The sequence below is a fragment of the Sorex araneus genome, chromosome 1, assembly GCF_027595985.1.
Source record: "Sorex araneus isolate mSorAra2 chromosome 1, mSorAra2.pri, whole genome shotgun sequence".
Lineage (NCBI taxonomy): Eukaryota > Metazoa > Chordata > Mammalia > Eulipotyphla > Soricidae > Sorex > Sorex araneus.
The window spans coordinates 355,780,069-355,806,770 of record NC_073302.1 but is presented as its reverse complement, the minus strand read 5'-3'; the positions used below and the strand labels follow the sequence as shown (position 1 = coordinate 355,806,770).

Below are 26,702 nucleotides of genomic sequence, written 5' to 3'. Positions count from 1 at the left end.
AGAGAGCCTGGCAAGCTACCAAGAGTATCCCACCCACATGACAGAGCCTAGCAAACTACTCATGGTGTATTTGATATGCCAAAAACAGTAACAACAAGTCTCACAATGGAGACATTACTGGTGCCCGCTCAAGCAAATCGATGAACAACTGGACGATAGTGCTAAATCAATGAACAACAGGACAACAGTGCTAAATCCCCATGAAAATCAAATTTAAAACACTTTTCTATAATCTTAAATTGGATTTGTCCTCAAAATACAAGCTAATTATTCTATTTAAAATATTAGCACCAAATAGAGAACTATAAATTAAAAATCTATCGGCTTTCTCCTATAGCCAAAGTTCCCCAGAAGCAAGGCTAAAAGTCCTGTGCGCTAAGACCTACATATGTTTTAAATGGCTATGGTGGCTCATTCACTCCCGAATACCTTAATGACCACAGATCTGAAAATCAGTCACCAAGTCCAAACCTCCCTAATGGAGTTCCCTCTCATTTCTAGGAAGCACATGGGAAAGTTCTAGTAAACTGTCCTGCTTTGACTGGAGCTGGGACTCTGATAAGTGATATCTAGGGTAATGCTTTCAACCTGTGAAAGGGAGAGGGAGTGCACCTAGCAATAACTGTAAGAGAACTTACGGAATGGATGACCTAAAGGAAAAAAACCATTTTTTTTTATAAATTTTATTGAATCACCATGTGGAGGGTTACATAGTTCTCTCAGGATTATGTCAGTTATACAATACTCAAACACCCTTCCCTTCACCAGTGCCCATATTCCATCACCAACCACCCCATTATACCTCCCGCCCCTCCCGCCTCCCCAGTCTGCGCCCTTGAAATTGATAAGTTTCACTTCATTTACGCTTTATCTTGGTTACATTCCATGTTTCAACACATAACTCACTATTGTTGCTAGGGTTTCCCCCCCAAAAAGAAAAGACAGTCCTACTGTCAAGGAAGCATTTGATAGCTCTCCATTGCTGAGAATGTAGAGATATTAAGTCCCACTGTTTGTTACATAGCTTTTCTATTTCCCCCCCCCCCGCCCCGCCTCGTCCCGCGCCACCGAGTTCACGCCTGTTTAGTAATCACCACGCTGCCTGACAAAGGGAAAAAAAATGAAAAAGATGGTTATTTCCCATCATCAGCCGGCGTGGGGCTCTGGCTTAGTTGATAGTCTGGTAGAATGTCTGCAAGCAGTTTCTGGAACCAAAAGTAATACGCTGGTATTGGCCCCAGCTTGAGGTTCCACCAGCGTCTCGCTGTTTCAAGTACATAATAATTTATTCCCTTGTATCCCATTCCCACGCCACCAGGTCCGTGTCAGCTTAATGGACATCATACTATGGTTAAAGCCACGCCGCGTTTCTTCCCGAGAAAGAAGGATATTTCTTCTCAGCCGGCGTGGGGATATGGCTTAGTTCAGTCTACAGAGATGGCTACCACTTTGATTGCCTTCAATATTTCAGCAAAAGACTTACTGTTCTTGTTAGGATTTCCCACCAAAGTCCGACCAGTTAAAAAGGAACCATTTCATATTGGTGATGATTAAATGACATTAGGTCGTGCGGCCATGGCAGCGGCCTCGCAGCTTTGAATTTCTGTATAAAGTCCAGGGAAAGTACAGCCAGAAATTACACGTCACTCCAAACTTTAACCCTATTATGGTCCCCCCAAAGTCCAACCCGTTACAAAGGAACCATTTCATATTGCTGATGATTAGATGACATTAGGCTGCTGAGGCCGCGCGGTTTTGTGTTTCTATATAAAGTCCAGGGAAAATTCTGCCTAAAATTCTATCACTACAATCTTTTACCCTTCAACAAAAAACTCAGTACTATTGTTTGGAGTTTCCCCCCACGGTAAGCCCTGCTAAAAAGGAACATTTACACGTTGCTGACAATCAAGAGATAGTTTTGGATTTCTATATGAAGTCCAGGGAAAATTCTTTTGGTAATTGCATCATTCGCTGGCGGCGCCTGGGCCAGTAGCTCTGAGCACACAGTTTGGAGGCATTTTGGGGGCGCCGCTCGTGTCCAAAGTGGTTCAGTTGCCTCCGGGGTCGATCTCGCGTAGCGGCACAAAGGAGCGTCCCCACATGGCTCTGTGCTTAAATATCCTCGGCACAGGGCGGATCCGGAAGTCCTGCCCCATCGGTTTTCCCGGGCTTCCTGCATAGTCTAAAAACCGGCTGTTGCCTCGCTGCGTTCAAAAAGAAAGAGTTTAGAGAGAAAAGACCATACCCCGCTGGCAGCGCCTGGGCCAGTAGCTCCGAGCACACAGTTTGGAGGCATTTTGGGGGCGCTGCTCGTGTCCAAAGTGGTTCAGTTGCCTCCGGGGTTGATCTCGCGTGGCGGCACAAAGGAAAAAAAAAAACCATTCTTATAGGTCGTCATGCAGTCACCATGACTTCCTCCTAGCTGCTTCAGTAATCAGATTTGGTTTCTTTATTATTTTTTTAATCCCATGCTGGAATACAACTATGTTTTGGAAGCAGACAAAAAATCTATTTCATTTAGAAATATTTAATTGATCTTGTTGCATGTATAACGATAAATATTGATTGACATACCTTTAGAATAATGACATAAACTGACTTTTTAGTTCCAGTACAAAGTTGAAATAATAAGATTACAAAAAAACCAAAGGAACCATTCCTAACTGTATATATTTAATACTGTAAGACAGCGCTCTTCAGCCTTTCCTTGGCTACACGTTGTCACCTGCCCTGTGTATTAAGCATGGACAGGCAGTCTGCTTTTAATTTTGTTTTGAGGCAACACACCTCTAGAGGTGCTCAGAGCTTACTCCTGGCTTTGCGCTCAGAGATTACTCTTGGTGGACTCTGAGACCATGTGGGGTGCCAGGAATTGAACTTAGGTCAAATGAGTGCAAGGCAAGCACCCTACCTGCTGTACTATTGCTCCCACCCCAGATGGGCAGTCTGTACCATGCAGCAGACCTGAGATTTTTAACCTTTCTGCACCTGTGGTCTAGCCCCTACCCATGGCAAGTGGCAAGAGACCACTACTTCAACATGAAAACTTTCAGGCAAGGGGCAATTCTGTATTTTCACATGCACGATGAACATCTTTTGGATGTCTGGATCTCACTCTTTGTTCTATTTTACAAGCATGGACTTTCTGCAGCACATTGTGTGTCATCAAGTATTAGAAAGAAAAAGGGAAGGCACTGTAATACTTTACATCATGAACTTTTGTGTTGATGAACACAAAGCTAGTGGTATGTGTTCACATAACTGCTTCTGTGACAGACTCATAAACTTCATAAAAAATGCTTCTAAGCCATATTACTGTCACTCAGAATTACACTCACATTCTCTGGGTATATGGCCTGGATGTACATATGTGGTGATTAGGATCCACTGTTGAGCATGGCGTTTGCAGGCTCATGATTTTTCTCTTTGCATCCTGATTAAGTGAGCAAATCCTCTCAGGTCAAAACAAGAATACATTCAAGAAACCCTAAAAGAAAGGATACTTATGCTGTGTATCCATGTGTCCATAATACCACATGCACACTGTCCAACTGTGACCATGTAAGCAATTTGTCTTCTTATGTGTTATGTTCTGAGAAAACAGAAGAATGGCTTGATTGTGTGTTTCTCTACTACCATGAGAAGTTCTGAATTTCATGTAAATATGTGACTTAAAAACTACCTTTCCCTCCCTCCCTCTCTCCCTCCCATCCTTTCTTCCTTCCTTCCTCTAAGGTCTGGCATTTAACTCAGAATTCCATTCATCTTATTAGAATGATGGTAATAGCTGAAACATGTCATGTTTCAAAGTATGTTTGAACATAGGTACCTGAAGTTCTGAGCACCAACCTTACACTGAGAAGATACCTACTGCCTTTACACATAATGAATGCCTTTTTAATGTAACACTGTTTCAACAGAATCTAATCCATAATAGTTATTGAAGAAAAATACTCGATTTTTTAGAAATCCTGATTTTTCATTGGGGGAGGGGTGTGTGTGAGTGGCTGGTCCACTGAGCCAGGGATGCTCAGAGGTAACTCCTGGCTCTGCACTCAGGAATTACTCCTGGCAGTGTAAGGGGGACCATATGGAATGCTGGAGATCAAACTCGAATCAGTCACATGCAAGGCAAGTGCCCTACCCACTGTATTATCAATCTGCCTCCTAGAAATTCTGAATTTGCATTTCCTCTTCACAAAGAGAATAAGTTCATTCTGATTTTTTTTAAGTTCATTTTCCCCCAAAGAATATAAACATTTGAGTTTCTGAATTTTAAAGTCAAGTATTATTTCCTGTGTCTCCCACAAAATGAAAGGAATAGTTACTGTTACAATTGTTTTATCCTTAAGTTGATATGGAATTCCTAGAAACCCAGAAAGTATTTCTGAGAAGTTCTCTCATAAAGTTTGTGATTAATTTACAAAATTAATGCCATGGGTGACTTTCTGCAAATAATGTGAGATCCATCCATTCTGATATAAAATCATCTAGCATCTATGATATTCTGGATTTTTAGCACCTTCTTTTCATTTTATTTTTAAAATTATTATTTTTATTTTTACAAATTTATTCGTAGTTACACTCAATATTCCAACACCAATCCCACCACTATTATTTCCAATTTTCCCAGCCACCCCTCAAGTCTGCCCCTATAGCAGGTCCTGAATAATATATTTTATGTTGCTTGTTATAATTCACTGTAATCAAAAAATATTTCCTTAGAAGTGTATAAAGATTGTTGTATCTCACTATGGAGTCATTAAGTCCTTGTAGAAGAGATTGATTACTGACATGTTGTTACAGGCCAAGCCTTGTGTGTTTATTTTCTTAATCAAGATTGTTTGCCTTCTAGTTTACATCCCATCCACTGTGGTGCACTGCTCCTGGTGTAGCAGTGGTGTAGAGTTTAAGATGTTTCACAGTGGCCATGCTATCCAGGAATTCAAAAATTTTGAGTGGGTTGATATAGCTGGAGTTAATTTTTAACTGGATGGTGACTTTGGGTGCCCCTGACAACAGAGCCTGGCGTGGGGTCCGGAGGCATATCTGCAACTTGTTGCTCTCTTTCGAGATACATTTATGAGTCTCCTGATCATGATTGGTTAATGATCATTTGGTGCCAGAGGCAGTTCATGAGCATGTCAGGCTTCTGGAAAACAGGGAGGTGAGGGGGGTCACCCATCCCCCAGTCTGTGAGAGCCTGGAGATTTCAGTCACAAACCCCACATACCTGATTTTTTCAACAAATTAATTTCTGGATGAGGTTTGTCCATTCAGTGGAGTCTGGCCCTGAGCACAGCAGTGACTATGGAGCATGGAGGCTTTCAGCTGCCAGGGCTCTATTGAGTGGGTGCCAGTTTAGTTTGAAAACATCATAAACAACTCTGAACATACAAGATAAATGAGTGAATAAAAACTCTAGCTTTTATGCTTTTGATGCTGAAATATTTTGCTTCTAATTGCATATGGTAGGTGGAAGTGTAGTTTCCTGAGAACAGATAAAGACGGTTTTGTGTAAACATTGAGTAAGATACTGTGGCAGGTAGAATGCTTTGCAGTCTTTTGCGGATATGGATTTTAATGCCAGTCCCTAAGAAAAACAAACTGTTGGTGAGTCAATAAAATCCTTTCCTTGATAGGCACAGAGAGTATTGACTCAGGACTCCAAGTGTGGCTATAAAGAGGGAGAGAAGAAAAGGGAAGTGAGAACCAGGAAAGAAAAAATACCCCAAATACTTCATTACAGTAGAGCTAGGAACCTGGAATTACACTAGTGAATACAAATATTACAGCTGGTAGGTATTCTTTTTTTTTTAACTTTTTTATTAAATCACCATGTGGAAAGTTACAAAGTTCTCAGGTTTATGTCTCAGTTATACAATATTCAAACACCCATCCCTTCACCAGTGCCCATAGTCCACCACCAAAAACCCCAGTATACCGCCCGCCCCCACCCCCTACCCCCTACTGTATAACTAATGAATTTCACTTCATTTTCTCTTTACCTTGATTGCATTCCATATTTCAACACACAACTCACTATAGTTGTTGGAGTTTCTACCCAAGAGAGACAGACCTACTACCAAGGAAGCATTTGATAATTAGTTTTCCATTGCTGGGAATGAAGAGATATGGAGCCCCACTGCTACAAGTACATAACTCTTCTTCTTTTTTTTTTCCTTTTTCCTTTTCCCTTTTTTTTTTTTCACCCTCATCCTCCATCTCGCGCCTCATAGTATGGTGTACTCCACGCCGCAACAGCCGGCGTGGGGCTTTTGCTTAGTTCACAGTCCAGAGAGGTGGCTGCTACATTAATAACCTTCAATATTTCAACAAAAACTTATTGTTATTATTTGTAGTTTCCCCCTCCAAGTCAGACCTGTTCAAAAGGAACCGTTTCACATAGCTGACAATTATAGATGCTAAGTCGGTTTTGGATTTCTGTATAAAGTCCAGGGAAAATTCTACCAGAAATTGCATATCCCAGTTTGCAGTCCCAGTGCATTGTTATTAGAAGCTGTGCTGGATGCCCAAAAGTGTTAGGTCTCTGGAATCAAAGTCTTTAGGCGCAGAGGGTCCGCTTCCCTCTCAGCAGCTCCGAATTTATCTGGGCTGAGGGAGTGCCGGTTACACCCCCTTCCCATGAGTCCCTGGGAGCCCCAAGTGTAGAAATCGAGTACCTTTGGGTTAGGATTCTCAAAGATGGCACCTGCCATGCGGTTGCTGCTGCTGCCGTTTTGCTGCCGACGCCGCCGTTTTCCATGCAGGAAGACAGGGTGGGGAGGAAAAAACTCCACCCCCAGGCAGCACAGAGCTGAAGCCCAGTTCGCTGTCCCAGTGCATTGTTATTAGAAGCTGTGCTGGATGCCTGAAAGTGTTAGGTCACTGGAATCGAAGTCTTTAGGCGCAGAGGGTCCCTGGTAGGTATTCTTGAATAAGTCTGAGGGAAGTTTACTCAGAAATCAAAAACAATTGGATTTTAAGTTTGCTTCTACCAGGAGCATGAGAATCTTCAAGAAGAAAACCTCAGGGTTACTTTGGGGGAAGAGAAGACCACTTATAATCAATAAGATTACTTACATTACTCAAAACCATGCTCATACAGGAAATTTTTTAAAAAAACAAACCTATCCTTAGGAGACCTGAGCAGCCTCTGATTCACCAGCCCCAGTCCTGAAGCTACTATAGCCCCCAAAGCAACAGCAAGTAAACCACTGCAATTTGGAGAAAGAGCAGAGCTATCATCTACCAGCCCACGCTTCATTTCCTAAACTTTAAATAAAGACAGACTCAACACTCCGATCTGGAGCAAACAATCTAATTTCCTAATTAATGGGGATGCACAAGCTATCCACAGACTCATCAGAGAGCTGTCGTTCATCCGCTGGCATCCTGTGGCAAGGTTACAGCCCATGGCAAGCAAATCCCAGCACCAGCCGCCCAGGCTGCCCATCAAGTGTTTCCTTCCTGCCTCCATGTCTGCATCTGAGAACAAAGCAGAACTGCTTCCACCGTGCCTGCAACAGGCAGTCGGAAGAAGAGACAGCATTACTGGGAAAGAACTGGAAGGGAAGGAGAGCCATGTTTAGCTTCACCTTACAGATACCAGCATATTTAAGATACTGGACGGAGGACGTGGGGACATAGGACAGTCAGGAGGGCATGGAGATGACTTGGTTTTAATGCAGACCCCTCATATGGTCCGTGCTGGGTGTGGCAAAAAAAATAAAATAAAATAAAATAATGAACCACTAAAGAGAGGATCTTGGAGAATATGGGATTATCTCTAGAGATTGCTATTCCTAACTCATTTGTTTGGAAGTCCAAAGTGTTATCTCTCTCCAAATCAGTTTAAGACAATGTACTCTTAAATCTTTTGTTTTCTTTCCTGAGTTTGGGGGCCACATCTGGCAGTATTCAAAGATTATTCCTGGCTCTGTGCTCAGGGATCACTCCTGGCAGTGCCCAGGGGATAGCATAGGGGTTAGGATAAAACCCATATCTGTCACATGGAAGACAAGTGCCTTATGAGTTGTACTATCACTCCAGCATACTCTCAAATCTTTAAGTTATGCAATACATGTCAGATATAGAAATTGATACCCTGGATAAAGTGTGTCCTACTGAGGTGGTAGCTATTGTTCTCTAATCAGGTTTACCATGTTCTATCACCTGTTTTATCATTAAGTTTCTGAAGTAAGATACTGCAATAATTTCTCCACTTCCTATGCATCCCAAAGATAGTATGTCTGGGAGCCAGAATCATAGTAGAGAATCTAGGGAGTTTGCTTGCATGCAGCTGACCTCGATTCAATCCCTGGCATCCCATATGGTCTCCTGAGCACTGCCAGGAATAATTCCCAAGTAAAGAGTCAGGAGTAATCACTGAGTATCCTTGGGTGCGGCCAAAATAAAGTGGGGTGGGGGAAGATAATATGTCTCGGCAAATCCCAACTTGTTCCAACTACTCTAGATTCCTTATTTTCTTAACACTTGTGTTCTCTTCCTCATCACCTTTCTCTAGTTTTCTACTAGGAAAAATCATAAATTTTGAGACTCAGAACAAATATTACTTCTATGAAGCCTCTCTTCATTGCATTAACCTTTGACAAAAGCTTCTGCCTCTATGACAATGTCAAGATTTATTGACATATAAAATGCACAATCTGTTTATCTAGCTGGTTCCCTGAGCAAGAATCAAGTCATTGAGTCTTTCCCTTTGAGTGAACAAGATGACTAGAATCTGATTACTCATTGACAGGCTAGGGTACCAATTACTTAGACAAGAATTCACCATGGTGCATGCCTTAGGAGAGCAGTATTAATTCCAGAATAATGAGTGGTGTGGCCTATTTACCTTTCACACTGATTCAGGTTGGCAAATGATAAGGATATAAGTTTGCATTTAAACAACCAATACCTTGGTATACACAGAAGACTCCAGAAATATCTGAACCAGCAGGGTTATTATCATGCCAGTGGAAAATAAATTAGTTAACTCTGAGACACCACAGATGAAGATGAAGGAAACAAAGGAATCAGCAGTGGAAAGATCAGATTTTCAAGTGTTTTTATGACCATTATGGACAAAATAAGAGACTTGGGTTTTGATTAAGCCAATGGAGGGCGGGAGGAGGAGAAGCAGTGCTAATCTTTGGATATTCCAAGATTAGCAAAAACTAAGAGAAATAGTTCCCATATAAGTTATGATAGACTAGAGAATGCTTCCATAATAATAACCATAAGTCTCAATGATTTAAAGAAAACAGACAAAAAATTGTCTTCCTAGTTACGGCAGATTTGGATCAGTAGCTGGCTCTTCTGCTTCTGATCACTTCTGATTACCCACGTGAGGAGAGTAGGAGAGCTCTGTAGGGTCTAAGGATATAAAACGTTCTGGCCAAAAAATTCCACACACATTCTACACACAGCATTTTGGCAAGATCTACTCACATAGTCACATTCTACTACAAAAGCCAGGAGAGCAATATTCCACATTCCCAGAAAACAGAGTTGGAATTATTTGGTAAACATCACTGATGACTACCACATGACCTTATTTGTACCCCAAACTTGTAAAGTAGGTCATACTTATAAAATTAAAATGAATTGTACTTTACTGAAATAGGTTTTCCGTTTATTTAGTTTAAATAAATAAGATACACATTCCTCTCAGATGTGAGTCTCTACATTTGGTCTGAAAATGTTCCTTAAGGTGAACACCTGCATGATTATACCTATCAGTTATTGCAACTAAATTCAGGACAGTTGTTTTTTACTGATGAATATACTGCAAAATCAATTCAACTATTTATCAGAATTTGGTAAATACTGACTAAACATCACAGATACAGATATTTGACTGCACTGGCAATATGGGGAAGAGGGGGAAAATTCATGAGTCTTGATCTCATAAATCTTACCACTATTGATCTGAATTAGTACTAATAAGAGAAAGTTGTAGTACAAGCATAGATAAAAGTAATATGAAAGCTACTAAGACTTTCACTAATGTGCTGAATTAACTGATATGTGAGTCCCCAATATGATGCACTGAATGAAATAAGCGACAAGGGAGGTGAGGCAGGCCTAAGGAAGCAAAGGAACACTTAATACCTAAGTTAGGAACTGAAAGAAGATCTCAATTCATCCTGAATTACAGGACCTGCACCATGCAACAGAGCATAAAGTCCAAGTTGTAAGTTAAACCTGTTAATGTGTGGTCCATTCATGGATATAAAGTCCTATTTTCTTGGCTAACATATAAAGTGTTCTTTTTCATCTTCCTAGGTACTCAACTTAGAATAATTTGTACTTATATTAAGTATCCAAATTCCTAATGGTATATGAATGTTTACTTTGAAACTGCAACATAAAACATTACCAAATGAAATTTTCAAAAACAAATGCAGATTTTTGTCTGTCTCTACAGCACTTCTATTACTGATATGACTACACTGGCTCCCAAGGACATGGTGTACTCCTGGTGCCACTGTAGTTTCATTTGTTTAGTTATTTTTATTGGCTGGAGTGAGTAAACTATTAAAATACAAAGGACACTTTAAAATACAAAGAAAATGTGCAAAAAACAATGAACAAGGATAAGACATGATTTATAAATCAAATGACTAATTTTATTATTAACAACAATAAAGTCACACAGCATACGAGTCCTACCAGATGAGACATCTGCAGGATTATGAGTTTCAAAAAAACCTTAACTGAAAAGATGCCATTATGTTTGGGAATAAAATTAGAAGTTCACATTACATGGAAATATAACTTTTTGCTCTTGAACGTGTCTATTATTTATAGTTATTTTAGGACACCATCCCTTCCAATTAAATTGGACATGTTTTCATCAACTTTAGTTGCCTTTATGACTGCAGATTATGCTACTAAGTTTAAGATCACAAGGCATTGGACCATTGATGCAAATTCACAGATCTTACTAACCACAGTCTTATATTTTTTACTTCTGTTAGCAAAGAATATCTCTGTATTCCACTTAACACACAAGACCTCTGAGTTTGACAACTGATAGTACGAACATAGTATAGTTATATCTGGTTCCTAATGCTGTATTCAAAGTTTCCAATATATATAGTATGGTATGGTTAAAATGGAAGAGAGAAAAATTAATTGAAGGTATCTACTAACCTGAGATATGCAACTTAAAGGAAGAAGCAAAATGTCTGGGGTTGCTTGTCGCTGCTCCTTCCCAAAAAGGAATGTGAAGGCTGGATCCTGACTGTATCAGGATTCAACTTGTCAATTACTTGCTTCTCAAATTTCTAGGAAATTTGTTTCAAGGTTCCCAGGGCCTATTTCACTTGGCATTAGTGAATCATAGTAAATATTGTGACAGAATTTAAATAAGCAAACTTCATATCCTGAAGGTACAGCAGTGGAGATGGGGTACAAAGCTTACAGCCATTAGCATCAGAGAGATTCATAAGGACAGCATTATAACCTCAGGGAAATATATAACCTCGCCTTTTTCTTTTTTTGGCCTTTTGGGTCACACCTGGCAATGCTCAGGGCTGACTCCTGGCTCTGCACTCAGGAATCACTCCTGGTGGTGCTCGGGGGACCATATGAGATGCTGGGAATCAAAGCCGGGTCGGCTGCATGCAAGGCAAATGCCCTACCTGCTATACTATTGCTCCAGCCCCCAACCTTGCATTGTTTAGGCTCCACTTTCATTCTTCATAATATGTGCAGTAACATTTTTATCACTCAGTTGTGGCAGAAACTATAATAATGTTTAAAAGTACCAGAACCTTGGCATGGGGTTAGCTTCCAAGTGTTCTATTTCTTTAATAGAACAGTAAGTCTACAGAGAACATTTTCTCTTCTAATGAGTAATAAAAATTCCTTCTTTTTCATTACTGGTATCAGTGTCTCTTCTAAAAGAAAAAAACGAGTCAATGATGACACAGGAAAAGAAGACTTCAATAAACTACTCCTACTAAAAAGGAATTTTAAAGGTGAGATCTTCATCCTACACCTAGAGAGTGATCTGAAGGCTGGTGGGGATTGCCCCAAGGCACGGCTACTACTGGGCTGAGTGTGATGGCTTCCCAGTGACCTGGTGCAGTGTCAGACTGGAAGATGCTCTAGTAATGATCTGCTTAGACTTTCCTTGTTGATGCCACACCTGCTCTGAATGTACTTCTGTGATGAGGAGATAGATCTTTCCTGGAAGGGGAGAGCCACTGCCTCTGAGAAGGGCCCTGGGGGAATTTCAAGGTCTGGCCCATATTCCCAGTCCATGTGCCTGTGACACTTCAATGGTGCAGGGTAAGTTGAGGCTGGCTAATGACAGTGCCAGAGAGATAGCATAGCAGGGAGGGTCGTTTTCTCGCACTTGGCCAACCCAGATTCGTTTCCCAGATCCCCTGAGCACCACCATGAGTGATTCCTTAGCACACATCCAGGAATAACTTCCAAGTATTGCCGGGAATGTCACATAAACAACAATAACAACAGAAACAAAGAAAGAAAGAAAGAAAGAAAGAAAGAAAGAAAGAAAGAAAGAAAGAAAGAAAGAAAGAGAGAGAGAGAGAGAGAAAAAGAAAGAAAGAAAGAAAGAAAGAAAGAAAGAAAGAAAGAAAGAAAGAAAGAAAGAAAGAAAGAAAGAAAGAAAGAAAGAAAGAAAGAAAGAAAGAAAGAGAGAGAAAGAAAGAGAGAAGGAAGGGAGGAAGGAAGGAAGGAAGGAAGGAAGGAAGGAAGGAAGGAAGGAAGGAAGGAAGGAAGGAAGGAAGGAAGGAAGGAAGAAATCAAATGACTACTATTTTTAAAATATAGATCAAAACATCTCAGTCTTGCTGATTTAATAAAATAAATTTTTAAAAAATAATAAAAATAAATAAATAAATAGAGGGCATGACAAACTCCTCAAGAAAAAAAAAAGAATCAGGTATGCTGTCTCATTTGCTAAGGCGTCAATAATCAGATGGGCCAGACACGTAATGCAACTTAGAGGCGACCACTGGACTAGAGCTGTTACCGACTGGATTCCACGGTACATCAAAAGACCGAGTGGCTGCCCACCAACAAGATGGTCAGACTTCTTTGTCAAGACCCTGAATGAACAGTTTGAGGCTCTTCATGTTCCTGGAGCGAGCAGACACCATTGGGCTACACTAGCATGCAATAAATGGAGATGTTACTGGTGCCCGCTCAAACAGATCAATGAATAACTGGATGACAAGTGATAGAAGTGAATTAATATCAGAAATCACAATTTGAGGGAACTCCTTACTTTCCCCAAGTTACCTCACAAATAAACATTTTCCCAAAAAACTATTGTTCCTTCATCTGAATAGAATGCACAATCATCTACCCAGTTACTCGTGCTAAAAAATAAAAACCCAATGCTTATCTTGAATAAAAAATCTCAGTCTAAACTATACTGGAAATCTTGCCTATCTTGAAGAAGCATCTCCTTAGAATAATAAAAATATAGACTCTAAAATCAAATTGGAAAGTCGCAGACTTTCTCTAGCATCACCCTACATTAGGAAACTTGTGTTTATACTCTACAAAGGTCCATCTTCCTCGTTTTACCCATTTCCTTCCATTAATCCTCTACTGAAAGTTCTCCATATAGCCACCCACTGTCAAGAATAGGTAGATTCAGTCTATAAGGTAATGGACCTTCTCTTCCAGACAAAGATTGCAAGATTTTTAATCTTGGAACTAGAAATCTAAAAGCAGCAATCAGCATCAGTTAATTTGAATGTCTGACACACACAAAAGAGACATGATGAACACTGTATCATGGGTCATACATTTTTAATATCTGGGCTGGTCCAATGTATGACTATGGTGGTTGGCCATTCATAAGACTGAGAGTGACCTTAATGAAAATCAAACCTTACTTTTCAACAAGCTTTTAAAGCTGTTCTTTAATTTCACTGGACTTGCCTTCTAATGCAAGCTGATGCCTTCTTCAACACAGCCTAAAATGCTGTCCTTTAACAACAATTTTTTTTCACGTTTTGTGAAATTAAGTCATTAAAAATGGAAGAGAAAGGCATACATATACAAAATATTTAAAATACACTGAAACATAAAAATTCAACAGTTTACATTTTGTATTTTAGTTGTAAGTTTCATTTAGTGATGAAAGAAATAGAGGGCTCCTTCCTGGAGTCACGATTCTAACTAGACACCAGGGAAGCCAGTTTTCATCCTTGATCTTCGGGGGATGGGAATTGAGGCACACTGCACGAACCCGAAGCTGCAACGTTCTGGGCACCCTCTGCTCATCCCATTCAGGTATACAGCCCTTGTCAGGGCTCCTTCCCGGAGCCACAGCCGCTAAAGTGGCCACAAGTTATCCCCCTGCCCCATATTCCATAAGAACCATAAGTTACTCTTTTAGTTTAGTTGGAACTTTCACTAGGTTAGCTTCACCACCAGAAACACATTAGCCAATAACTCATTAAGCCCACCTCAATTAATACGGCATCATAAGCAGAATAGTAATGGTGAGCTTGAGGGGCTAAACCACATAGGTCACAACGGTAAAGCAACGCAGAACCCCACCAAGCCTACTTATTGAAGAGGCTAGCCCAGAATACCCCAAAAGCAATGAAGTGTTAGACAACAGACAACCTCTCTGACAAGAAATTTAGAAGGGAGTTACTGAGGATGCTTAGGGAGCTAAAAGAAACAACGGAAAGCAATGCCAATAAAATACAAGAGGATTTGAAGGTAGAAATGCAGAAAAAGAAAACAAAATTACAAATGGAAAGGTCAGACCTGAAAAACCCAGTATGCAATTAAAAACCTCAGTAAAAGGCCTCAGCAGCAAAGTAACAGCGGCTGAGGACAGAATCAGTGAGCTTGAAGATGAAGTCCAGGCCTCTCTAGAAAAGAACAGAAAATGGAAAAGAGACTGACAATCCTGGAACAGATGGCAAGAGAAGATCATAATGAAGCCAATAGGAGTAATATAAGAATTAGTGGAGTCCCAGAGGGATAGGAAACAAACCCTGATGAAGAAACATCATTGTTACAATGTTCCCATAGCTGAAGAAAACATGTGACCACATTTGGGAGACCCAAAGGGTACCAGCTAGAGGAAATCCAAATAAAAATACCCCAAGACACATCCTGATCAAAATGACCAAAACCTTAGATAGAGACAAAATCCTGAAAGCAGCAATATCAAAGAAAGAAATTGCCTACAAAGGAGCACCCTTAAGATTCACAGCCAATTTGTTTTCACGGCCCGAAAACAGTGGTGGGATATAGCAAAAAAAACTCAATGAAATAAATGCCTCACCATAAATACTTTACCCGGCTAGACTCTCATTCATAACAGAAGGAACAACACAGAGTTTCACAGACAAACAACAGCTCAGGAACTTCATAGACTCAAAACCATGGTTACAAGAACAACTGAACGGGCTACTTTAAGATAAGACAGGCCCCTCAAATGCACCAAATTTCAGCAGAAAAATGGTACAAAACCCCATAACAATAATCTCTCTCAACATCAATGGGCTAAATGCACCAATTAAAAGACACAGAGTGGCAGGATAGATTAGAAAATTGAACCCAACATTCTGCTGCTTGCAAGAAACACATTTCAACAGTCAGTTCAAAGTCAAAGGCTGGAAAACAATCCCACAGGCAAAAAATTCCCACAATAAAAGCTGGGGCAGACATCCTAGTATCAGACCACATTGATTTCAAACTGAAGAAGGTCAGAAGAGACAGTTAAGGTCATTTCTTATTGATGAAGGGATCTGTACAACAGGAAGAACTTACAATACTAAATATGTATGCACCTAATGAGGGACCAGCAGAGTACTTAAAACAACTACTCATAGTCTCGAAGAAAGACATCGATAGCAACACAATACTAGTGGGAAACTTCAACACCGCTTTATGACCTCTTGATAAATCAACCAGACTCAAGCTTAGCAAGGACATACTTCATCTGAGGGAAGACATAGAAGAAAGGAATTTAGTAGATATATACAGGACACTTCATCCTCAAAAAGCTGAATACACATTCTTCTCAAGTGTGCATGGAACATTCTCCAAAATAGACCACATGCTGAGCCACAAAACATACCTCCATAAAATTAGAAGATAGAGAGCATATCAGCGATCTTCTCAGACAACAATGCGCTGAAATTAGAAGTAAATCTCACAAACACACAAAAAGAAAACCAAATCAAACACTAAACAGCTCACCATTGGACAAGAGTGGCTTAAAAAGAAATCAAAGAGGAAATCAAAAGATTCCTGGAAAAGAACAAAAATGAGGGCACGAGTTATGAAAACTTATGGGACACAGCAAAAGCTATGTTAAGAGGAAAGTTTATACCTCTACAAGCATTCCTCAGGAAGGCGGAGCAAGTCCACATAAGTAACCTAACCTCACAGCTTAAGATTTTGGAGAATGACCAACAAAACGAGCCCAATCTGAACAGGAGGAAGGAAATAATAAAACTCAGAGCAGAAATTAACAATATGGAAACCCAATAAATAATCCAAAATATCAATGACACCAAGACCTGATTCTTTGACAAAACAAACCTCTAGCAAAACTAACAAAAAAAAGGAAAGAAAAAAACTAATAAACTGAATCAAAAATGGAAACGGGGACATTACAACAGGAATCATAGATATTCAAAGGATCCTCAGAGACTAATTTGAGAATCTTTATGCCATGAAACACAAAAACCTCAAGGAGATGGATAAATTCCTAGATTCTTATAGCCTCCCAAGGCTGAACCAAGAAGACCTGAAATACCTGAACAGACCTATCACCATCAAGGAAATTGAAATGGTAATAAAAAGTCTCCCCAATCACAAAAGCCCTGGCCCAAATGGATTCACTAGTGAATTCTTCCAAATCTTGAAAGAGGACTTACTCCCAATCCTCTTTAAGCTTTTCCAGGAAATTGAAGTATCAAAAACACTTCCAAACAGTTTCTATGAAGCAAATATCACCCTGATACCAAAATCAAACAGAGAAAGAGAACTACAGACCGATATCCCTAATGAACACAGATGCAAAGATCCTCAACAAAATATTAGCAAATAGAATCCAACGACTGATCCAAAAGATCATACATCATGACCAAGTAGGATTCACCCATGGTTTAGCATTCGCAAACCAATCAACATAATTCATGATATCAAGAAAAGAAATAATAAAAACCATATGATCAGATCAATAGATGCAGAGAAAGCATTTGACAAGATCCAGCACCCATTTATGACGAAAACTCTCAGCAAAATAGGTATTGAAGGAACTTTCTTTAATATAGAAAAAGTCACCTATCACAAGTCCACAGCAAGTATCATACTCAATGGGGAAAAACTAAAAGCTCTCCCTCTAAGATTGACACAAGACAATGTTACCCGCTTTCATTACTCATATTCAATATAGTACTGGAAGTCCTGGCCATCGCAGTTAGAAAAGAAAAAGATATCAAGGGCATACAGATAGGAAAGGAAGAGATCAAGTTATCACTGTTTACAGACGAGAAGATACTATACTTGGAAAACCCTAAAGACTCTATAGAAAAGCTTGTAGAAACAATAGGTTGATATAGTAAAGTGACAGGCTACAAAATCAACACCCAAAAGTCCATGACTTTCTTATATACAAATAATGAAACAGTAGAAAGAGACATTAAAAAAACAACCCTGTTCATAATAATACTTCAGAAAATCAAGTACCCTGGAATCAGCTTACCAAAGAGGTGAAGGACCTAGACAAGGAAAATTACAAAACACTACTTCAAGAAATGAAAGAGGACAATAGGAAATTGAGACACATCCCCTGCTCATAGATACGGAGAATTAGCATGATCAGAATGGCAATACTGCCCAAAGTACTATACAAATTTAATTGTGTATTAAATTTGGCTATCAGGATACCCATGACATTTTTCAAAGAAATAGACAAACACTCCTAAAATTCATATGGAACAATAAGCCCCCACGAATAGATAAATAAATCCTTGGGGAAAAGAAGATGGGTAGCATCACCTTTCCCAACTTAAAGCTCTACTACAAAGCATTAGTAATTAAAACAGCATGGCGTTGGGCTAGAAACAAAGCTTCAGACCAAAGGAACAGAATTTAATATCTGTTACAGACCCCCAAATATATGGCCACTTAATCTTTGACGAGCAAGAAATGTGAAGTGGAACAAGGAAAGACTCTTCAACAAGTGGTGCTGGGAAAACTCGAAAGCTACCTGCAAAAATATGAACTCTGACCTCTGTCTAATGGCAGACACAAAAGTCAGATCAAAGTGGATTAAAGACCTCAATATCAGACATGAATACATAAGGTACATAGAAGAAAATGTAGGCAGAACTTATCCATGACATTGAAGCTAAAAGCAACTTTAAGGATAAAACAGCACTTGACCATGCAAGTGGAAGAAAACATAAACAAATGAGACCACATCAAACTAAGACGTTTCTGCACTTCAAAAGAAACAGTAATCATAAAACAGAAAGAGCGCATAGAATGGGAAAGAATATTTACCCAATGCCCATCTGATAAGGGATTAATATCCAGGATATACAAGATACTAGTAGAATTGGACAAGAAAAAACCTCCAACCTCATGAAAAAATGGGGAGAAGAAATGAACAGAAATTTCCTCAAAAAAGAAATACAAATGGCCAAAAGGCACATGAAAAAATGCTCCACATCGCTAGTCATCATGGAGATGCAAATCAAAACAACAATGATACCATCTCACACCACAGAGACTGGCACACATTCAAAAGAACAGAAGCAACCAGTGCTGGCATGGATGTAGGGGAAAAGGGACGCTCTTTCACTGTTGGTAGGAATCCCGACTGGTCCAGCCTTTCTGGAAAACAATATGGACAGTCCTTCAAAAACTAAAAATTGAGCTTCCATATGACCTTGCAATACCACTTCTGGGAATATATCTCAAAGACGTAAAAAAGCACAGTAGAAATGACATTTGTACTCTGTTTACAGTAGCAAAAATATGGAAACAACCCAAGTGCCCTAAAATAGATGACTGGTTAAAGAATCTTTGGTACATCTACACAATGGAGTACTATGCAGCTGTTAGGAGAGATGAAGTCATGAAATTTGCTTATGAATAGACAGACATGGAGAGTCTCATGCTAAGTGAAATGAGACAGAAAGAGAGGGACAGACATAGAAGGACTTCACTCATTTGTCGAGTACAGAATAACACCACATGAGGCTGACACCCAAGCACAGTAGATACAAGAGCTAGGAGAATTGCCCCATAGCTGGAAGCCTGCTTCATGAGTGCAGAGTAGAAGGCAGATGGAATAGAGAAGGGATCAAAAAGAAAATGATGGCTGGAGGAATCAGTCGGGATGGGAGATGTGTGTCAAAAGTATATAATGGACCAAACATGATGACCTCTCAGTGTCTGTGTTGCAAGCCATAATGCCCAAAAGTAGAGAGAGAGTGTGGGGAATATTGTCTGCCATGGAGGAAGGGGGAGGGTAGGAGAGGGGGATATACTGGGGATATTGGTGGTGGGGAATGTGCACTGGTGGAGGGATGCGTGTTTGATAATTTTGAGATTGTAACCCAAACATGAAAGCTTGTTAACTATCTCATGCTGTTTCAATCATGAATCACAAAAATCCCGTTAATCACCGATTTCTCAGGCGGGCTCAGTAACCTCTCATTTCATCCTTTCCCTGAGATCTTAGAAGTCTATCTCGACTTGGCCTTCCCAAGAATGTAGCACTGGGGGCTCTTTCAGGGTCAGGGGAATGAGATTCAGCTTGTTACTGGATTTAGCATATGAATACACCATGGGAAGCTTGCTAGGCTGCCCCTTGTGGGCAGGAAACTCTCAGAAGATTGCCAGTTTCTCCCAGAGGGAGAAGCAGGCTACATGATATTGCACGCCCAAAAGGCTGTGCGCTTTTGAGAGCTTGCTTTTAAGTCTCTCTCTGGATGTTGGCTGTTGATGGAATTACACACACCTGAGTTCCTCTGCCGGTACCTTCATGCATGAGGCCTGTCCGAACATGTGGAGAGGTGCCTCGAGCATGGCTGTAGCTAGGTTCTGGTGGTCTTTGGCTGCCGGGAGCTCTACTCGGGGTGGGGAGGGAAGCTGGAGCCCATTCCCTCTGAGGGGCCCCGGGGAAGACAGCCAGGTGTGCGTGCAAGAGACTCTCTGCATCACTCTCTTCTGAAAGCTTGCTTTTAAGTCTCTGGATGTTGGCTGTTGTTTCAATAAAATAAAAATAATTTTAAAAATAAAGTGATGAAAGAAATATATATGGAGATATTGACGTTATACCATCAGAATTAAATTAATAAATACATCAACACACATATCTAATCTTTCTTTTTATATCTTTCAAATAAATTTTCAAGATGAAAAGTGAAGAGTATAAGTATCCACTCTTACCTATAATTCGTCTTCAAGATACATGTACACATTCATACAAACCCACAAACACATAGACACAAATGTAATACAAGGAGAGTACTGAGCAGAGTGCCATGTCACTATGACAACAATCACCAGCTTTATACCACTTCAAAAAAGACTTTGTTAAAATTACTTTCCTAATTCTTTAAAACTTTGTTATTCATATCTATAATTATTTATATAGTGCTTATACCACTGCCGCGACACTCGATGACCCAACCGCCACCACGCTCCCTACTGCTTTCCAGACCGTGCAGCCGGAAAGCAGCTGAGTGACACATCATAAACGCTTCCTACCCATTTTCCATAATTACTGCACCATATTTGATGGGGTTCAAATATGGTGTGAACCATAGGAACACCTGTAATGGCAATTAGAGGCTGCCCAAAAAGCCTCCATCTCTCTCAGAGAGCCCGGTATGCTATGGAGAGTATCCTGCCCACATGGCAGAGCCTGGCAAGCTACCCGTGGCATATTTGATATGTCAAAAACAGTAACAATAATGGGCCTCATTCCCCTGAACCTGAAAAAGCCACCAATACAGCAGCATTAAGAAGGATGAGTAAGAAGAGGCTGCTAAAATCTCAGGGTCGAACTAGGCTGCCAGAACGAAGGACTAAAATGACTGCCTGTATTTTCAATGCACTTATGCTGGCATTGGAAACACCCATCAAGGACCTGAAGGTGCAAGTGCAGATTAAGTACATCACTGGTCTGACCAAGAGAAGAAAGCATCCATCACATCACGCCATTCTCGACACTGGAAAAGAACTATTCCTCAGAACAAGCAAAAGCAGAGGTGTCGGTGGTGTCGGTGTCCTCATCAACATGAACTTGTCCATGAGCATTGATTCACTCGAATGCCTAACAACCTGAATGGGATGCTTACACTTGAATAGATGTTGCTCATTGCCAGCATTTTATATCTTCATCATCTGCGCACCAATATCCAACTACAATGAAGAAAAAATTGAGAAGTTTTACATGGAGCTGGAGAAGTTCTATAAAGAAGACCACACCTTCTACAAGATCATTGTTGGTGATTTTAATGCCAAGATAGGACCGAGAAGGTCGCCCAAAACACTTCACATTGGGACCAATGGCCTAGAATGAACAGGGTGAGAGACTGTTTGAGTTCATCATGTTGACCAAGACTCACAGTTCCAGAAGACTGAATCTAAATATTGGAAATGAGTCTCCCAGTAGACAGTTCCACAATGAAATTGACCACATCATATTCAATCGACGGTTTAGCCTGACTTATGTCGCTGAAGTCCCAAAATTCCAAATGGGATTGGACCACCATCTCCTTTGTGCAAAATTCTACATCACAGAGTGGGGAGAAGGGTCTTCAAAGTTTAAGAAGAGAACTCCCAGAATGACCACCAACTGGGAGCTCTTTGGCACTATTGCAGCAACATGGTAAGATGCCGGCTATCATTGACAACATCGTCGAGGAATATGATCAACAGGTTCAGCACTTCAATGACTGTGCAAGGAATTCAGAGAATAAGAAAGACACAAACAGGTGCCTGTCTTCGGAAACTCTTGAGCTTATTCGCCAATGTGGTTTGACACTAGCCTCAGGCAACCACAAGCTAACGTCCAAGCTCACAAAGCTGTGCAGAGAAGTGATAAAGTAAGACCTCAAAGAAAGAAGAGCAGCAATGTTGGCTGATGCGACAGAAGCTTGGAAAAGTATTCACAATGCCTGCCTGTCCTTCTCCAACTATAAGACCAAGAAGACTGCCCTCCGACGTCTTAATGTATCTATCACATCTTCTAGAAGGGAAGTGGAGATTATCCAGGACATCTACTCGGATCTCGTCAATAGCCACATCCACCTGCCCACACACCAAATTCTGAAGGATAGATATGTTGTTCCCAACGTTCTTCCTTCCAAAATCTGACACACCATTTAGTTGGTAAAGAAGTGTATAACACCTGGACCAGACAAGGTCAGACCCGAACACCTGAGGAACCTTCCACCAATACTTATCAATACACTGGCTCGGCTCTTCACATGCTACCTGTCTGTATGCAAGGTTCTATCCCAATGGAAAACCAGCAGGATAGTTCTGTTATACAAAAAGGAAGACATCCATGACACTGGCAACTATCGTCTGATCTGCCTGTTGTCTGTCCTCTACAAGTTGTTCACTCGAGTCATCCTGAATAGAATAGGCAGAACACTAGATGAAGGACAACCAGGAAAGCAAGCTGGGTTCCAAAAACGATTTAGCATGATCAACCATATCCACACAGTGACCAAGCTCATTGAGGATTTGCGAGAGTTCAAGAGAGTTCAAGGTGCCACTCTGTCTAACATTCATCGATTTAAAGAAGGCCTTTGATTCTGCTGAGACTGAAGCGGTCATCAAAGCGCTAGCCAAACAGGGAGTTCAAACTCAGTATATCAGGATCCTCTGCAAGCTGTATTATGGATTCACCACCAGGATCTCATCATTCTAAAAATAAATGATCCGAAACGTAAAGAGAAGGGTTCGGCAGCATGATACCATTTCACTGAAACTCTTCAGTGCCACCCTCAAGAACATCATATGATGACTGGAATAGGAAGAAATGGGAGTGAAGATATATGGTCGGCAACTATACCACCTCCACTTCACTGATAACGTTGTTCTAATAACACCAAACAAAAGCCAAGTGGCACAAATGCTGGCCTACTTCGACTGTGAGTATGAAATGGTTGGACTGCAGCTGAATGTCACCAAGACAATGCTCATGAGAAATGAACTAGTTCCTAATGTTTCATTTGCTCTCAATGGAACAAACATCTCTGAATACAGCAGTTATATGTACCTAGGTTGAGAACTCAGCATGAGGAATGGCCTGGCGCTAGAACTGTGCAGGAGGAAAAGAGCGGCGTGGAACACCTTCAAGAGTGTGGATAAAGTTGTTAAGAGGACAAAGAACTTCTGGATCTGGGCACATCTTTTCGACTCCACTGTTCTTCTGCACTAACAAATGCCTCAGAGACCTGGACCTACAAAAACAGGACAAGACGCTTTTTGGATCACCCAAAGAGGTATGGAAAGAGCTATGCTTAGAGTATCACACTTCACTCAAATGAGAGAAAGAATCCAGAGTTCCGACCTCCGTCAATGATCGAAGATCAGGAATAATGCCTCATTTGCCAAGGTCTCCAAAATCAGATGGATCAGACACGTGATGCAATTTGGAAATGACCACTGAACTAGAGCTGTTACCAACTGGATTCTATGGGCTATTAATAGAACACCTGGCCACCCACCTACAAGATAGTCATACATTTTTGTCAAGACCCCAAACAAACAGTTTGATGGTCTTTGTGTTCCTGGAGTGAGCAGACGCCATTGGGTTACACTAGGTCACGACAGGGTCAAATAGAGACATTACTGGTGTCCGCTCGAGTGAATCGATGATCAATGGGATGACAAGTGATTATACCACAATAGAATTATTTCCTATCAAAATATTTATTTTGTTTGCAAATACATGCATTCTAAAAGCATAGAGAATTCTATTTTTCTAAATTTAATTTTATTGATTCACCGTGAGATGTAGTTACAAGCTTTCATGTCAAAAACCCAATCCTCCACCAGTGCACATTCCCCACCACCAATATCCCCAGTATACCCCCACCTTTCCCACCCTCCCACTGCCTCCATGACAGACAATAATCCCCATACTCTCTCTCTACTTTCATCATGGATTGCAATGTAGATGCTGAGAGGTTGTCATGTTTCATCCTTTATCTTTTACATAACTCCCAACGGATTCCTCCAACTATCATTTTCTTAGTGATCCCTTCAGCATAGAGAATTCTAAAAGAATTGTAAATGAATAACTGAAACATAAAATCAAAGTAATAAAAATGATATTTCTTCAGTGACTGATAATATATTATATGCATTAATTAAATTCCACACTAATTAATGCAAACTATTAAAATAATAACATTCTATAATTTGCACTTTTATTAGTAAGACTTTTAAGATTAGTCAGGATTATTGAGGTATTATATAAAATATTAATAGAACTTGAATTTAAAGAAATTCTTTAACCAGAAACCAAGAAAAGTGCTTAGATTGTAATCACTAATTAATCTTGCTTATTATTCTTTATAACACTAATAACTTGGAATAAAATCCCAAGCCTTAGAAATGTGATTATGGGAAAATTATTCAATTACTTTGTATGTCACTTTTTCGATTATATAACAGATAACCTCTTAAATGCTCAAAGAAACTATATCATTTTTGTAACCTTTGCTTAAAATTTGTCAAATCCATGGTTTTATAAATAATTAATATCATATTGTTCATGTCATTTTTTAAAGGAATAAATAAATATATGTAAAAGTTTTATAATTATGATTATTATCCCATCTGCCTTTATGAAAATAAACTTGATATACTTGACTTTCTGTTTTAGTTATTTAGTAAAGTCAAATTTGTACATAGTAACACATTCCTATTTAGTTCTCAGTTCTCTGGGTTTTGACAAATGCATAAACATATAACTACCACTACAACCAAAACAGTTACCAATCTACAATCGACAAACTGTCTTTTTCTTCTCTGAGTGCATTCCTACCGTCCTCCTCCAATACCTGGAAGGAAACTGCCTCTCTATGCCCCTATGATTTTACACTGTCTAGAGTAGCATATAAAATAACCATAGCACACGCAGTCTTTGGGCCTCTCACTCTTTCCACTTAGCATGATGAATCTGAGACCTATCCATATCATTTCATATATTCATATTTCTTTTATCTTATAGTTCAAGGTAATATTATTTTGGTTGAAGATATTTCATTATTTGTTTATCAATTTACCAACCAATGGATATTTGGATTATTTTCTACTTGTTAAGTCTTAACATGTCAGAGAATATGACAGCATAATATGCTTATTTAGAATTTGTTTGTTTTTTAACTAAGAATACTTTAGTTTAAATCCCAAGTCAGCCATAAATAAATTTGTATCCTCAAGAAAATCATTTCTATTCTCTGAGTCATGGTATTTTTGAGAATATTAAAATGATAAGCTATCTGCAATGCAATAATAAATAGCTAAAATGCCTACTACTATCATCTTTAATTCTCAAACATCTTTACTTTTCTTGAAACTGATCCTGAATATTCTGTCTTTAGTCACCCCAGAGTTGAAAAAAAAATCTCTTCTATTTTTCTTTCTATATTTAAGTTCACATCCCTTCATTATGGCAAAAATCAGAGGGTTCTACATTTACCTTTTCACTTTTCATGGCCTTACAGTTATCTATAGTCTAGCCTGAGAGCCACAACCCACATCTGGATTTTACTTTCTAAAAATAATTAAGGGTGGATAAAATATAAGTCCTGTTCTTTTGTCACAGTAACCACACTCTAAGTGTTCAAAAGAAAAATGTGACTAGTGGCTGCCATTTAGCCAATGAAGATGCGATCACCACAGATGAAGGACAGGAGAGAAGAAGGATGCAGGGAGGAAAGTGAATATTCTGGGGGGAGGGCGTGATACTGGAATGTATCATGCATGACATCCTATTATAATGGCAGAGTCTCCTGCCCCATGTGGGGCTGTCTTTACTGGGGCACCTAGGACCTCAAATTTTCCATTTCCTTTGGTTTTTTTTACTTTAAGTGACCTGTTCAAGGTGCTGGTTGCAGTAACTTGGATTCTACTACATATGTTTTGCTAAAAGGTTTGCAGATTCACAAAACAGCATTCAGAGCTTTCCCTGAAATTAAAGGATTATCAAAGAAAATGTAAGAATTTTAAAGTTCAAACATGGAATGAGAAATTAAGTACTTTTTCAGGTGAAAAAAACAAGCTAAACTTGACAGTAATAGTCTCTTCTGAATGGTCTGTAATGAGAGAGGCTGTGCCCCTCAATCCGGGATTCTGAGTTTGATAAGCATCCCTCTGGCAAAAAGCCTGAAGCCACAGTGCTCATATCATCCTCAGAAATCTCTGCAAAGCCAGGTGGTAATGGAGAGGAAATTCACTAAGACTCTATCTCCGCCACCAGTCTCCTACACTGAAAAATGCCCTACAACCATGGAAGCTTATTAAAATGTCTCTTCGATTGTAAATACAACGGAAATCCCTGAGATTCCACTGCAGTTAGCTGGGAAGGGTTCCTGGAAGTTCCAGTGTGTGACTTAAAAGGCACACTGCTACAGGTCCCAGATCCTGACAGGGGGATTACCTGAGGACTCATTTTGAAAAGAAATCTC

At 39.8% G+C, this 26,702-nt stretch overlaps 1 protein-coding gene across 1 annotated transcript in view; it reads right to left on the bottom strand.

Moving 5' to 3' along the window:
* Window positions 1–26,702, bottom strand: part of SUGCT (succinyl-CoA:glutarate-CoA transferase) — a 977,794-nt gene that overhangs the window by 349,578 nt on the left and 601,514 nt on the right. The window lies entirely within an intron of this gene.